This window comes from Tupaia chinensis, unplaced genomic scaffold (genome assembly GCF_000334495.1).
Source record: "Tupaia chinensis unplaced genomic scaffold, TupChi_1.0 Scaffold000291_1, whole genome shotgun sequence".
Taxonomy (NCBI): Eukaryota; Metazoa; Chordata; class Mammalia; order Scandentia; family Tupaiidae; genus Tupaia; species Tupaia belangeri.
The window spans coordinates 1,644,410-1,659,605 of NW_006159776.1; the positions used below are offsets into that span (position 1 = coordinate 1,644,410).

The following is a 15,196-nucleotide window of genomic DNA, read 5'->3' on the forward strand; positions in this document are numbered from 1 at the left end:
GGTGGAGTATATATTTTTACCTTCCGAGCAGTTTATGCAAGAGAAAAATTATAGTATCCATAAGTGAAAAACAATTTGGACAGTTAATCCTAAGCCTCAGGCTAGAGAAGAATTTCTTCTGCATTTCTTTGTGCCAGGGACGGGATAAAGTGATAAACAATGTCCTCAATAATATTCTCAAAACAATGAGTTTAATAGAATAGAAGACTTGGCCTTATAATACAGTTTTCACAAAGGGATTTTAGTCTGAGTGACCCCTAGGGTTGTTCTGGCCTGGCAGTGTGAATCTACATGAATAAGACCTTGGCAGGTCTCCTGAAAGAAATAGTCACTAGATATGCTGGCCTGGCTGCTACCCATCAGGAGAGAAGGGAATGTCCTTAATTCTCAGGTAGTGGATGGGATGACAGAAAGTATTGGCATCACCTGCCATTAATTAAATGCCAGGATGGTGTATGATTTTGGATCTAGCACTGTCAGTGTTGACCTCTTTCCAGAGGAACTTGTTTCAGTTTCTGGAAAAATACTGTACAAAGTTGAAAGAATGGAGAAGACTTAGAAAAAAAGAACCTTGGGAACCAGCAGTTAGCGTAATGGCTATGTCGCTGGACTCCCACATAGTTGACCGCGGTTCGTGTCCCGGACCCAGCGGCTTAAAACTCACGCCGGGCGCATGTGCGTGCGTGCCCAAGATCCCGAGAGGAGAATGGAGAAGGGATTGCAGCGTGACCATCCCCCCTGGGGGGTGATTTCTCGCTTTCTGTCTCTATGTCTCTCTCTGTCTGGCGAGCGCACGTGCTCTACAGTGAAAATCTCTCCAAAAAAAAAAGAACCTTGAAGCATACCTTTAAAAAAAAAAGTTGATTCATTTTCTTGAGCAACACAGTGAGCATGTGCACGTGTGCACCTCGTGACACCGACCAACGCTCTGCCCAGCCCTTGCTGGATTTTTCAGCCAGCCAGGATGATAGGAGTGCTCGATATGCTCAGATTGACCTGGAATCCAAACCTTGGCCTTCCAATGGCTTCCAGTATTGCAGAACAGCACCCTACCACTTGTGCCACCGTGGGTAGGCCTATTAAAGTAGGATTTGTGTATAGCGGGCTTTATGCATGCTAGTATACAGTGGGCTGACCTATGTAACTAGCACTCTAGTCAAGTTACAGAGCATTTCCATTTCCTGAGAAGAGTCCCTGATGTTTCTTATTTCAGTCAATCCATTCACCTACCTCCTTTCCCTGCCCTATACTCTAGGCAAATGCTGTTTGATTTATATCACTACAGATTAGTTTTGTCTGGATAGCATTTCATATAGATGGGATCATACAACATGAGTTCTTCTGTGTCTGGTTTCTTTCACTTTTCATAGTGTCTGTGAGGTTCACTGATATCATTGTATATATCAGTGGTGTCTTTTTGTTACTGACTACACTATTCCATTTTACAGAGACCACACTTTGTTCACTCACCTCTTGAACATTTCAATTGTTTATTTCCAGTGTTGGGATTCAGGTTGAGTATGCCTTATTGGAAATGCTTGGGTCAGAAATGTTTTGGATTTCAGATTTTTTTTTTAAAGGAAATATTTGCATATATATAATGAGATATCCTAGGGATGGGGCCCAAGTCTAAATATAAAATTCCTGTATGCTTCATATACACTTTATACACATAGTCCAAAGTTAATAATTTTATGTAATTTTTTTGTGTGTGTGTTGTAGTGTTTTGACTGTGACCTAACACCTGAAATCAGATGTGGAAATTTCCACCTTTGGCATTAGATTGGCACTGGAAAAAATGAATTGTGGAGCATTTAGGATTTTAGATGCTTGCATTAGGAATGCTCTACCTGTATTATGAGCAAAGCTTCTATGAACATCCATGTACAAGTCTTTGTGAGGTCATAGGTTGTCCCTTCTATTACAGTTGGTACTAGCAGGTAGTGTCATGTAAGTAACGGCTCATGCACAGTATCACTCCTGCCTGCTTTCCATTTGCCACTCTGGAGCTCCACTGAAGACAATGCAGCTTGTACTTCTTATTCCTATATGGTAACACACACCCTGGTGGTGCCTCCCCATTGTGGAGACTCCTCATTCTCTGTTTCAGGTGAGTCGGATGTTCTTCACTGAAGCTCCACTGGAGATGTCCATGCCTGTAAGTCCTCAAATTTGACATGAGGACCAGCCTTGTTCTAAAACAGTTTATTTTATTTTATTAATTAATTAATTAATTAATTATTTTATTTCCCAGTGAACAACATTGGGGGTTAGGTAGTGTTTACATTATGTAATAAACTCCACTTTTTCTCTTATAAAATCCAGTTACTTGCCTATATTTATCACAGTTTGCAATTACATACAGTTTTTTTGTGGTTTATTGATTAATGCATGTCTCTTTCACTAGACTGGCATTTTACTAACCACCATCTACCTAGCACTTGGGATAGAGTTTGACTTGAGCAGATACTCAAACATATTTGTTGAATGAATAACAGGGGTTTCAGCCATCACCATTGATTGGATATTGATAAGTGTGACTGGTAGATTTTCTATTATTGTATACTTTAGGCTTATATGGCTAACGGTATTGTTTCTACATGTAGTTGTAGTTGTTTCTACGTATAGTTTCTACAAGTAGTTCCCTGATTCTGTGAAAGGAGATTCAGATCACCTCTCTTTCTCTTAATGTATATTTTAAGTTAAGATCTTTAAAACACTCCTGGCTAGTGTTATACAGCTTCGTCTTGTGTGGATGGAGGTGTGAGATCCAGAAATTTTTTTAACTATTTCATTTTATTTATCATCATCATTATTTTGCAATTTGCTATAGAACACACATGCTTACCAGAGAGAGACAGAGAGAAAGAATGGGAAAGTGAGAAAGCAAGTCGCCAGGTTTGGGACTCAAATTGCGGTCAGCCATGTGGGAGTCCAGCTACTTAACCACCGTTATCACCTGATGTCCTCAGAATGGTTTAAGACATTAAGGCCTGACCATTTTGAGCATAATAACTTTATATTTCATTTGATATTTAGAATTATAGACTTGAGTTTGCCTCTCAGTTCTGCCACCAAGTTACAGTGTGATTTAGAGCAACTTACAAGCTCCTTGAGTCCCAGTTTCTAGTCTAATAATTCTTTTGATACTGACTGGAGTTGTTATGCCCCTTCAAGCCATCCCCAGGCCAAATGGTTTCTCTGACAAATCTTGTGGGTTTGTGTCATCAGAGTTTTCCATTCTCAGTGTGTGGGGTCCGAGGCTGAAAGTAGCCAACATGCAGGGTGTGGCCTGAATGATGCAGAGATGGACAGGGCCACTTCTTTATTCTGGGTGCAGCCTACCATTGAGATTGATAGTGGTATCAGCCTTTGTGGTGACCACATAGCTCTGCCAATTCAGATCTAGCTCCTCATCAACAAACACCCTTGCCTCCTCTCTTCATGTCAGCTGTTGTTATTATTCATTTTTAAATTTAACGTTCAATTCCCTTGCCATCTCGGTCAGTCTAGAGAGTCAAATTCTCTTGATTCTTTTTTGATTGCTGGTTTTGACCATCTTACTTCCTTTCGGTGAAATGAACTAACCTGCTAATCAGAATAAAAATAAGGCCCCAAACAACAAATTGTAAAATTCTCTCATTCTTTGCCTGTTCATTTTCCAAGGAGAATCCTCAGAGCTGGGTCATTTAGCAACATTCTTAACATTCCTGAATTCCTATGGCTTGCCAGGTTTTGTGTCCTATTCAATTGACAGAAGTGGGAGATTATACTGCAGTGTTATAGGAATCATGACAGAGGGAGTACTGAACTCAAATAGCAGAGAAGGGATCCCCAGTTCTGGAGAGTGGAGAAGCAAGTCAGCATTTCAGTGTCCAGGCTAGAGGGGTGTTGAGGCCTGATCCCCAGGGCATTAGTGTCAATTCTCCAAGTCCTTAGCATTCGGAGGTCTGTGCTCTTCCCAGCCTCCCCATGCCATCCAACTCTACATCCTGATGATTGCTTCATTCATTCAATGACTATGGAAGAGCAGCTAGGTGTGAGGTTGTCAAAGGGAACAAAAGAAACAAACTACCTGTCCTTGTGGAGATGCTATTTGTGTCTTTGGCCTGAACTGCTTGCTTTAGGTCATTTTATACCTTGCTTACTGACTGTGTCCAATATTGTTGGTTTTTGACCTCTTGATCATTTGCTTATTTATTGCTTCAGCTTAACCTTATAGCAAAGATCCAAGACTGCTTCTCTGAATTTTCCTCATTGATGTGACTCAGTCTTATTCTCTGGCTGCATGTATGGGCCTTTAAAAAAATATCCTTCTCAGCTTGATCAAAGCCCTGGGACATGGTACCTTCATGCATATGTTTCTGGGTGGTTCTAAGTGTCTAAGTGACAGACTACAATTTTTTTTTCTTTTGTCAGAGAGCATGCACACTCACCAGAGACAGAGACTCAGAAAGAAAGGGAGAAAGCACCCCCCCAATGGGGCATGGTCACATTGCAGTCCCTTCTCCACCATTATTCCATCTTATTTGGATCTTGGGCATACATGTACTTGAAAGCACTGTGCTTTCAAGTTGGTAGGGTCAGGATTTGAGTCATGGCCATGTGGGATCTGACTCCCTTAAGCACTAGCTCCACTGGTTTTTTTTTAGTTACACAAGCCAAAACTAGATAGTTGAGAAGATGAGTAAGTCTTATCAAGTGTGACTCTTGTTATCAGAGTGTGTCATGGTTGATACTAGAACATTGTCCAGGGGTGGAAATAAGGAGAATAAGTTGCACCTTACTGGGAAAAGGAGCTGAGAACCTAGTCAGAGGGTCTGAGATTTGGGGTAAGGATGTGAGCTCAAGAGAGAAACCAAGACAGCTGCTCCTCAAGTACCTGATGATAGTGATGGGAGAGAAATAATAGTAATAACGATAAGGCCTTAACTAGTTTTCTTTTTTTTTTTTTTTAATAATGGGCTGAACACCGTAGTAAACATTAAGAATATGCTAATTAATTTTTTGGCACTAACTAATTTAATCATTGTGGAAATATATCTCCATTTTAAAGGTACAGGGACTAAGGAACAGAAGTAACCTGAGGTCACCCAGTTAGGTTGGCCAAGACTTGGAGCTCATACGAGGTTCAGGCTCATCCTGGAGAAAGAGGTTTTGTTTCTAGAAATAAAAGCTGAAGTTGTTAAATTGCTCTTCTTACTATAGTCTGGAAAGATGGAGGACTTTGAGCCTTTAGCTAGGTAGAGCTCATTATTGGAGGATTACAAAGGTGGATCCTAATTGGAAACTGGAGCAAAGCATAGAAAAGATGTAGGGGGGAGTCTGAATACAAAGTTGCTGTGGTCAGTATTTCTCTCCATCTTTTCCAGGGTAGTTATTGCTGCAAGACTCTAGCATCTTTCATTGTCTTATCTATAGATTGGAATACCTAGAGATGACCTACATTCTCTTTAGCTTTGAAACATTTGCAACGATACTGTTCAGATTCCTTGACTGTCTAAACTTTGTAAAGATTGGAGGGTATAACAGCAGAGAGGGTAATTAGATATTAGAGACAGTATAGCAGAGGGTGGGTAATAGTACATGAGAGGGAGGTGATTAGGGAAAAAAATGTTTAACAGACACAAAACTGAAAAGTTACCTGTTGATGATAGTGTATAGAACATGCTATCTTTGACTTGATAATATGCACTGTATTCATGCTGGGAAAAACCATGTTGTACATTGTAAAGATATACGGTGATTACATGTAAATTAAAAAATAGATAAATAAAACATTAAAAAATAGAATAAGAATAGAAAATATAATTCATGTAAATACTGTGATCATTTAATTCAGAGATGCAGACATTGGGAAGGACACATATAGATTCAAGTGATATTTATAATCATAATGCCACTGTAGTGGCATTATTTGGTAAATTTCTGGTTTTAGTCTAGAACTTTTCCAGGCTTCGTGTAAGGCTGCAGTGTATCACAAGATGCCAAGAGCTCTGAAGATGAGCTAAGATCACTAGATGATAGTGCTCCTTTGTCTCCCCTAAAAATCTGCCTCATGCTTGTCCTGCTTGACTGTGATGATGCTGAGGGAGGATAATGGAAAAAATGTGTCATTGTGATGTGATGTGATGGGAGGAGGCTTTTAATTTCTGTAAACTTAATTCCATCTACTCCTTGAAATTTGGAAGGAGGCTCAATGTGACCTGCGACAAGGGCTTATGAGGGGATATCATGAAACCATTAAGAATTCGGTAAGGTCAGTTAGCTAGAGTAATCTTTGCTCTTCTCTTGGTCTCTTGGTTGTGCTGGAATCTCAGGGAGCTTTCACCTTAGAAGAAAGTGCTAGGGAAGACAGAAACTGAGCCAATACATTCTTCTCTTGTGACTGAATAGGGGGCCCATCTTGAGATGCTGTATCATCTCAAGCTTCCTGAAGAATAGAGGCCACACCTTGCATTTCGTGATATCTTCCATGGCTACTTGATGCCTCAAGAAGTATGTGCCAATTTTAATTGATGGCTATCCACATGAGGGTTAGATATGATTTCCTGTGGGATTTTATGGATTTCTCCGAGGCTGAGTACAAGTGGATGAGTAAAAGAAAACCCAATGCTCAGCCATAGAAAAGCTTTTACATATTTGTTTAATAAAAACTTTTTCCTTGGCTGGGTGCTGATTTATAAAATCAAGATCAAAAGGGGCTCTGAGAAGGCCAGCCCTATATATAGCCTAAGGGAGCCAGATTCCATATGGTTGACCATGGTTCAAATACTGGTCCTGGGCTTAGGAAGTACCCTGTATGTGTGTGTGTACCACAAATCCTGATAGGATGGAAAAATGGAGCACCAAGGATTATGATATGACCATACCCCATTGGAGAGTGCTTTCTTCCTTTTCCTGTGTATCTGTTTTTGATGAGCACATTAGCCCTCTGGCAATTAAAAAATAAAAAAGGATAGTGTGCTCTTAGTTATATTTTTCAAGCAACATTACTTATTTCTAGCCTTTTCTAGGCAAGTGAGATCCTTAAATCCCTCTAGCAGACAGTTCACACAGTCTGAGAAACTGGGCTGCTGGCCTGGAAAGACATCTGCAGTATTCCCCTTGTAAGCAAGGATACTTGGTAAGCAACTGGAAGAACAACCCAAGAATCTTTGGATTGATGCATCAGCAAGATTCCTATTGTAGAGAAAGACATAGGAAGATGCTGCCTGCACATGCTCTTTCACCATCCCCCATTCATTCCAGTTGAACTGTGAATCCTCTAAGCTTCTTAATATGTGAGAAGCATAAACTGAGTCAGCTCTTAAAGCATAGGTCTACAATTTTTATTCTTTTACTCATCTCCTGAAACTCATTCTGAAAGGCTTTCCTTGATGGACCTTCACCTTACTACATTGCACTTTAAAAATATCAGCCTTGGGACCAGCAGATAATGTAATAGTAATGTCGCTGGACTCCCACGTAGTCGACTGCAGTTCAAGTTCCAGACCTGGTGGTTTAAAATTCATACCGGGTATATGTGCATGTATGTCTAAAACCTGAGAAGAGACTAGGGAAGGGATTGCAGCGTGGTCTTCTCCCTGGGGGTTGATTTCTCACTTTCTGTCTCTCTTGCTCTCTGATGAGTGTACATGCCCAGTGGCAAAAATCTCTCTCGGAAAAATAAATAATAAATAAATAAATAAATAAATAAATAAATAAATAAATAAATAAATAAATAAATAAATAAATAAATAAATAAATAATAATAATCAGCCTGTTTTGTAACTAGCATGGAAAATTTCAAGGGAAATCAAGAGGCTGAAGTATAGAGTTGAATGTATTTGTTTTTGAATCTAACATAACTTGGAGAGAATTATTCTTAGGTCTTGGTTTTTTCTTATTGCGTTGCTGTGAATGAAAAACTGATGATGGCTAATACTGAGCACCTGTTAGGCATTCGGTAGGTATTTATCCCTTTCTTTCTCCTTGCTGCCTTAATTTTTGTTTCCTACTCTGGCATTTTGCTTGTTATTTTTAGGGGGCAGAGCTGAGCATAATGAGCCTGCATAAAACCCTGCTGCCCTGTCTTTGGGTCTCGATCGCTTCTGGCTAACCCCCTATAAAGAAAGCATCATCTCCTGGTTCCTTGTTGATTTTCAGAGGCATGACTGTTTGACAAACCATTTCAGGTGCTGTCTGCAGGCTGCCTAACGAGCCCTCATCTTTCACATCACTGACTGTTCAACTGATTTAGGGAAAAGTGCCCCCCGTTGATGTGTAAGAAACAGATGCAACGTAATTGTTCCATATCTTCCCTTCTTTTGCTTTCTTCCACCTTCACTTCTATGTAAGCTTTCCCAGGAGATATGACAGATTCCTTACCATTTCTCTACCGGGAGTATATGCTACTAATGCTAATTGAGTTACATTAATTGATATTTAGGAATGTTTAAAAATCTAATGTATATTGTCATTTAATCTAATGTTTACTATTTAATGGCCTGATTTCCCATTTTTAGATTACTTTTAATTTCGAGCATGCTTTTAGCCTGCCTCTGAGCCTCACTTCTATCTCTGTCTGGTTTGGTGGCTCTCCTCTTCCTCCCTTTTGTTACTAAGGTGGTGAAGAGAGGTCATGTGCCTGCAGTTAGACGGGTGCAGAAGTGGCTGCAGCAACTTCTCGAGCTGTGCGATTTCAAGGAGCAGCACTTAAATAGAACTTATGCATTTTCTTATTAATTTGGTTTCCCCCATAGACTCATGGTTTGCATCTTGGAATAGCGAATATACACTTGAATCATAGACTCCCAGGGCTATGTGGGACCTGAAGGGAGGACTAGTCAAAAATCCCTATCTGATGCTTTGCTTGACTTCTTTGGGCAACAGAGAGATATCAGAACTGCTCCCCTGCTTATGTGTCCTGGAGAGCTAGAAAAAAGGAGTGTAATATTGAATTCAGCAGACATTTTTCATTTTGGTGAGTAAGTTTGTGGTTAATTTCAGAACAGCAGACTGTGTGTGTGTGTGAAATTAGAATGTGTTGACTACCTCAAGTCTGTGAGAGTTGGTGGTCCCTTGGTGAATTGTGGACGAAGCCTTAATGCTCTGTTACAGATGTGTCACATGCTGGTAGCAGCAGCCTTCCCCAGAGTTGCAGGCGGAACTTGGCCATAGTGAATCAATTAATCCTGTTTTGTAACTAGCATGGAAAAATTCAAGGGAAATCCAATGGTCTTTGCCAAAATCCAGAAACTCGATGCTAAAGAGCTGCTTAATTGTGGTGGTTATTTTAAGCACAATGATTTAAACCAGGGATTCCCATCATTTTTGGAAATGCATTTCTATCCTGACCTCTTCCACAAAGGATTTGAGGCAGCTAAAATATTTCATTTCATGACACAGAAACTCTTCTCCTCAAAGAGCTAAATGGGATATATTTATTTTTTAAATGAACATAAACTAAATTAAATTGTGGTTTGAACATTTTTCAAAAATTGCTGGGGTTGGGGCCAGCAGGTGGCATGGTAGTTAAGGTGCTAGACTCTCACATGGCTGACCATGGCTCAAATCCTGGACCTAGTGGTTTCCTTTCTCATTTTCTTTCTCTCTCTCTCTCTCGTGAGTGCATGAGCCCTGCAGCAAACTAAAAAATAATGATAAATAAAATGAAATAATTCTTTTAAAAAAATTGCAGGAGTTAGCAGGGAGGTACTAGGAAAAGCTCAAAGCTCTAGTATTAGAATCAGAGGACTCAGATCCATCTCCCAGTGGCATAGATTAATAGCTGTGTAATCTTAGACAAGTCATTTTTCTTTTACTCATCTCCTGAAACTCATTCTGAAAGGCTTTCCTTGATGGACCTTCACCTTACTACATTGCACTTTAAAAATATCAGCCTTGGGACCAGCAGATAATGTAATAGTAATGTCGCTGGACTCCCACGTAGTCGACTGCAGTTCAAGTTCCAGACCTGGTGGTTTAAAATTCATACCGGGTATATGTGCATGTATGTCTAAAACCTGAGAAGAGACTAGGGAAGGGATTGCAGCGTGGTCTTCTCCCTGGGGGTTGATTTCTCACTTTCTGTCTCTCTTGCTCTCTGATGAGTGTACATGCCCAGTGGCAAAAATCTCTCTCGGAAAAATAAATAATAAATAAATAAATAAATAAATAAATAATAATAATCAGCCTGTTTTGTAACTAGCATGGAAAATTTCAAGGGAAATCAAGAGGCTGAAGTATAGAGTTGAATGTATTTGTTTTTGAATCTAACATAACTTGGAGAGAATTATTCTTAGGTCTTGGTTTTTTCTTATTGCGTTGCTGTGAATGAAAAACTGATGATGGCTAATACTGAGCACCTGTTAGGCATTCGGTAGGTATTTATCCCTTTCTTTCTCCTTGCTGCCTTAATTTTTGTTTCCTACTCTGGCATTTTGCTTGTTATTTTTAGGGGGCAGAGCTGAGCATAATGAGCCTGCATAAAACCCTGCTGCCCTGTCTTTGGGTCTCGATCGCTTCTGGCTAACCCCCTATAAAGAAAGCATCATCTCCTGGTTCCTTGTTGATTTTCAGAGGCATGACTGTTTGACAAACCATTTCAGGTGCTGTCTGCAGGCTGCCTAACGAGCCCTCATCTTTCACATCACTGACTGTTCAACTGATTTAGGGAAAAGTGCCCCCCGTTGATGTGTAAGAAACAGATGCAACGTAATTGTTCCATATCTTCCCTTCTTTTGCTTTCTTCCACCTTCACTTCTATGTAAGCTTTCCCAGGAGATATGACAGATTCCTTACCATTTCTCTACCGGGAGTATATGCTACTAATGCTAATTGAGTTACATTAATTGATATTTAGGAATGTTTAAAAATCTAATGTATATTGTCATTTAATCTAATGTTTACTATTTAATGGCCTGATTTCCCATTTTTAGATTACTTTTAATTTCGAGCATGCTTTTAGCCTGCCTCTGAGCCTCACTTCTATCTCTGTCTGGTTTGGTGGCTCTCCTCTTCCTCCCTTTTGTTACTAAGGTGGTGAAGAGAGGTCATGTGCCTGCAGTTAGACGGGTGCAGAAGTGGCTGCAGCAACTTCTCGAGCTGTGCGATTTCAAGGAGCAGCACTTAAATAGAACTTATGCATTTTCTTATTAATTTGGTTTCCCCCATAGACTCATGGTTTGCATCTTGGAATAGCGAATATACACTTGAATCATAGACTCCCAGGGCTATGTGGGACCTGAAGGGAGGACTAGTCAAAAATCCCTATCTGATGCTTTGCTTGACTTCTTTGGGCAACAGAGAGATATCAGAACTGCTCCCCTGCTTATGTGTCCTGGAGAGCTAGAAAAAAGGAGTGTAATATTGAATTCAGCAGACAATTTTCATTTTGGTGAGTAAGTTTGTGGTTAATTTCAGAACAGCAGACTGTGTGTGTGTGTGAAATTAGAATGTGTTGACTACCTCAAGTCTGTGAGAGTTGGTGGTCCCTTGGTGAATTGTGGACGAAGCCTTAATGCTCTGTTACAGATGTGTCACATGCTGGTAGCAGCAGCCTTCCCCAGAGTTGCAGGCGGAACTTGGCCATAGTGAATCAATTAATCCTGTTTTGTAACTAGCATGGAAAAATTCAAGGGAAATCCAATGGTCTTTGCCAAAATCCAGAAACTCGATGCTAAAGAGCTGCTTAATTGTGGTGGTTATTTTAAGCACAATGATTTAAACCAGGGATTCCCATCATTTTTGGAAATGCATTTCTATCCTGACCTCTTCCACAAAGGATTTGAGGCAGCTAAAATATTTCATTTCATGACACAGAAACTCTTCTCCTCAAAGAGCTAAATGGGATATATTTATTTTTTAAATGAACATAAACTAAATTAAATTGTGGTTTGAACATTTTTCAAAAATTGCTGGGGTTGGGGCCAGCAGGTGGCATGGTAGTTAAGGTGCTAGACTCTCACATGGCTGACCATGGCTCAAATCCTGGACCTAGTGGTTTCCTTTCTCATTTTCTTTCTCTCTCTCTCTCTCGTGAGTGCATGAGCCCTGCAGCAAACTAAAAAATAATGATAAATAAAATGAAATAATTCTTTTAAAAAAATTGCAGGAGTTAGCAGGGAGGTACTAGGAAAAGCTCAAAGCTCTAGTATTAGAATCAGAGGACTCAGATCCATCTCCCAGTGGCATAGATTAATAGCTGTGTAATCTTAGACAAGTCATTTTGGTTTTGTATCCATAACATGGGGAAAATAATATAGATGATACAATAACAACAGCTTCCATCTGTTGATTATTAACACATTTTAGGTATGTATTGTAGGTCTAAATCCTTCTATACTCCTGCAATGTATGTTTGATTTTTCTTGTCTTAAAGATGAGAAAAATGGAGATGGGGGGAGGTAATATATTATAATTTGTTCATAAAAGCCCAAATAAGCCATTAAATGGCAGAACATAGGTTTCTATAGCTTTTTCTGTGATGCTAGGATGTCTCAAGGTATAGGGAAGAGCCAGGTGATTCTAATAATCATGCCTTTTTTTATGCTCATGGAGAAGTGGTCAATGAACACTGCTGCCTTACTGAAGCAATAGTCATCTTGCCGGGGCTGCTAAGCTTCTCCCTCCCTTAGGTTCACATTTGATAAACTTCTGTAGCTACAAGCTTGGTTCTTATTTGTGCAACTAAAGCAATAAAGTTTTGTGATAGGATAAACTGGGTTTAAATCCAGCCTTCTTATATCAGTTATCTAGACCAAGAGGCTTAAAACAACATACATTTATTATCTCATAATAGTTGCTATGGGTCAGAAGTCCAGGCACAGTTGAATGGGGTCCTCTGCTTAGGGTCTCAAAGGCTCTGGATTTCTTGTGTAATCTTTCCAGCTGCATTCTCATTTAGATGCTTGACTGGAGAGGAACATACTTCCAAGATCTTTCAAGTCATTGGCAGAATTCACTAATTGCTGGCCTATGAGAGCTGGGAGCTTCTCACTGGCTACTGGTTCAAAGCCACCTACAGGGACTAGAGGGTGCTTACAATTCTCTTCCACATGTCCCTCTTCATAGAAAATTCAAAACATAGTAGCTTACTTCTACAAGTCCAACAGGATAGCCAGACTGAATCTGCTAACAAGTGTAAGCTTATATAAAGTAATTTAATCATAGGAGTGACACCCTATACCATTTGCCATATTCTATAGGTTAGAAACAAGTCAGATTCCCAAATCTGGGTTTGAATATTCTGTGTGACTTTTAGCTTTCCTAAAAAAACTTCATTTTTTTTTCCATAAGCAAGAGAGACAGCACCTGCATCATTGTCGTGATGCCACGATCCTCTCCTAGCCTCAGCCAACCCCAATCGTGGGTACTGGTATACCCAGAATACTCAGGAATATCTCTGGATATGAACTCTGAATCCTTCCAATGTATTTCAGCCTCACAAAGCTTCATGTTTTGCCTCTGTGCCACCATCTGGTGCCACTGTCTGGCTACCCTCCCTCTGGCTACTCTCCTCTTTTTTTTTTTTTTTAATACATGAAAGTGTGGTCTTTGACTGAGAAAGATTGATCATTCATGAAGTTTCAAAAAGAGCAGCAATGGGGGAGGGGGACACCTGCCTGGGTGATCACATTTGCCAGATCAATCTAGGGCATTAACGTCAAAGCCAAATCTTGTTACATAGAGCTGGGGTTTAGGAGGTCACTTTCTCTTCCTGATTTTTCATAGTTGTTCAGTTGATGTCTTAATCACTTACCCTATAGTGTTATGGAGGGCTGGTGGATGTTAAAGAGTCATTGGCAAATGGTAACACAATATAGCTACTAGTCACCTTCCTGCCCCGGTTCTGGATCTTCACCTACATCAGCTTCTGAGGATGGCTTGGTGCCTAGTACCTTTCTAGGAATTCATCTGTTCCTGCCCTACAAAAATAAAAATTCTAACACTTTCTGGCATGATGAAAAATAATGCAATGATTTGCACATTTTGGGTGCTTAAAAATCAACAGAGGCCATTGTAAAAAGTCTTCCAAGCATCTTTAAAAAGGACTGACATGTCATCATTTTGCTGGGAGTTTTCATTTCTCTTTCATTCCACCTTGTAATTTTCCTTCTGGACCAGTTAGCAAAAAATGAAGTTTAAAAAAGCAGCAGTAAAAGAAAGCCTTAAGAAAACACTCCCATGTCCCATAGTTATCCAGAGGTTTCTGAAATGGTCACTTCCTGCCTAATTCTGGCCTCTCATCCTTATTCAGGTGCCTGGGTTGGGAGTCCTTGGTTAAGAAAACAGGGCCATAATGATATCTTCTGTAAACATATGCTCACTTCTAAAGGGATTCTTATGATTACCAGAATATTTATAATTTTCATCACAAGGATTGGCTGAATTGGATGGTTTAGTTTTTGATGGTTCTGAATCTCATGTTTCTGACGAATGGTGGATGGACTTGGCTTTAGCAGTCATGCCTAGGCTTGTGAAATTAGATGGTTCAGCTCAGTTTTTATTATTATAATTTTCTCTATTCCTTCTGGGGTTCCTATTAAAAATGCTTAGCAATTTAAGACGGTTTTTAAAAATGTGAAAATTTTTAGTGTATTTTTGTGTATAATGCAAGCTAGCATTCACTATTTTTGACTCATTATTATGTTCAGATTACCCACTTTTGAGGAAGATATGGATACCTATACTTGGTTTTTCTAATCCTTCCATAATCCATAGATTTACTAGTCTTATTTCTCTATGCATAGATCACACTTACTGCCCAGTCTAGTCATCTAATTATGGGTTTGATCCTTTAGAAGAATCTTAACAATGCAGTCACTAAATCCAAAGAATCACCAAACAAACACAACAGTATTTTAAATGAACCTGTTAAAAAGAATTTGCAGGTTTGGAACATTAAATGGTATAATGGTTATGTCCCTGGACTCCCATGTAGTTGACCATGGTTTGAGTCCCAGACCTGGTGGCTTAAAACTCACGCTGGGTGCATGTATGTGCATGCCCAAAATCCCAAGAGAAGAATGAAGAAAAAGGGATTGTGGCATGGCCATCCCCTCTGGGGGATGCGTTCTTGCTTTCTGTCTCTTTCTCTCTCTGTCTCTCTGGTGAATGCAAAAGTCTCTTTCAAAAAAGAAAAAAGAAAAAAAAAAAGAAAGGATTTGCATAGCTAGCAGGGGGTATAGTGTTCCAACATATTAGACTCCCA

At 39.7% G+C, this 15,196-nt stretch overlaps 1 long non-coding RNA gene across 4 annotated transcripts in view; it reads left to right on the forward strand.

The window, feature by feature from the left end:
* Window positions 1-1,939: 1,939 nt before the first annotated feature.
* LOC114008134 (uncharacterized) overlaps window positions 1,940-15,196 on the forward strand; it is a 300,116-nt gene continuing 286,859 nt past the window's right edge. For all 4 annotated transcript variants that reach the window (XR_003549695.1, XR_003549697.1, XR_003549698.1 and 1 more), the window contains exon 1: window positions 1,940-2,110. This is a non-coding gene — a long non-coding RNA (uncharacterized LOC114008134). The remainder of the gene's footprint in view (window positions 2,111-15,196) is intronic.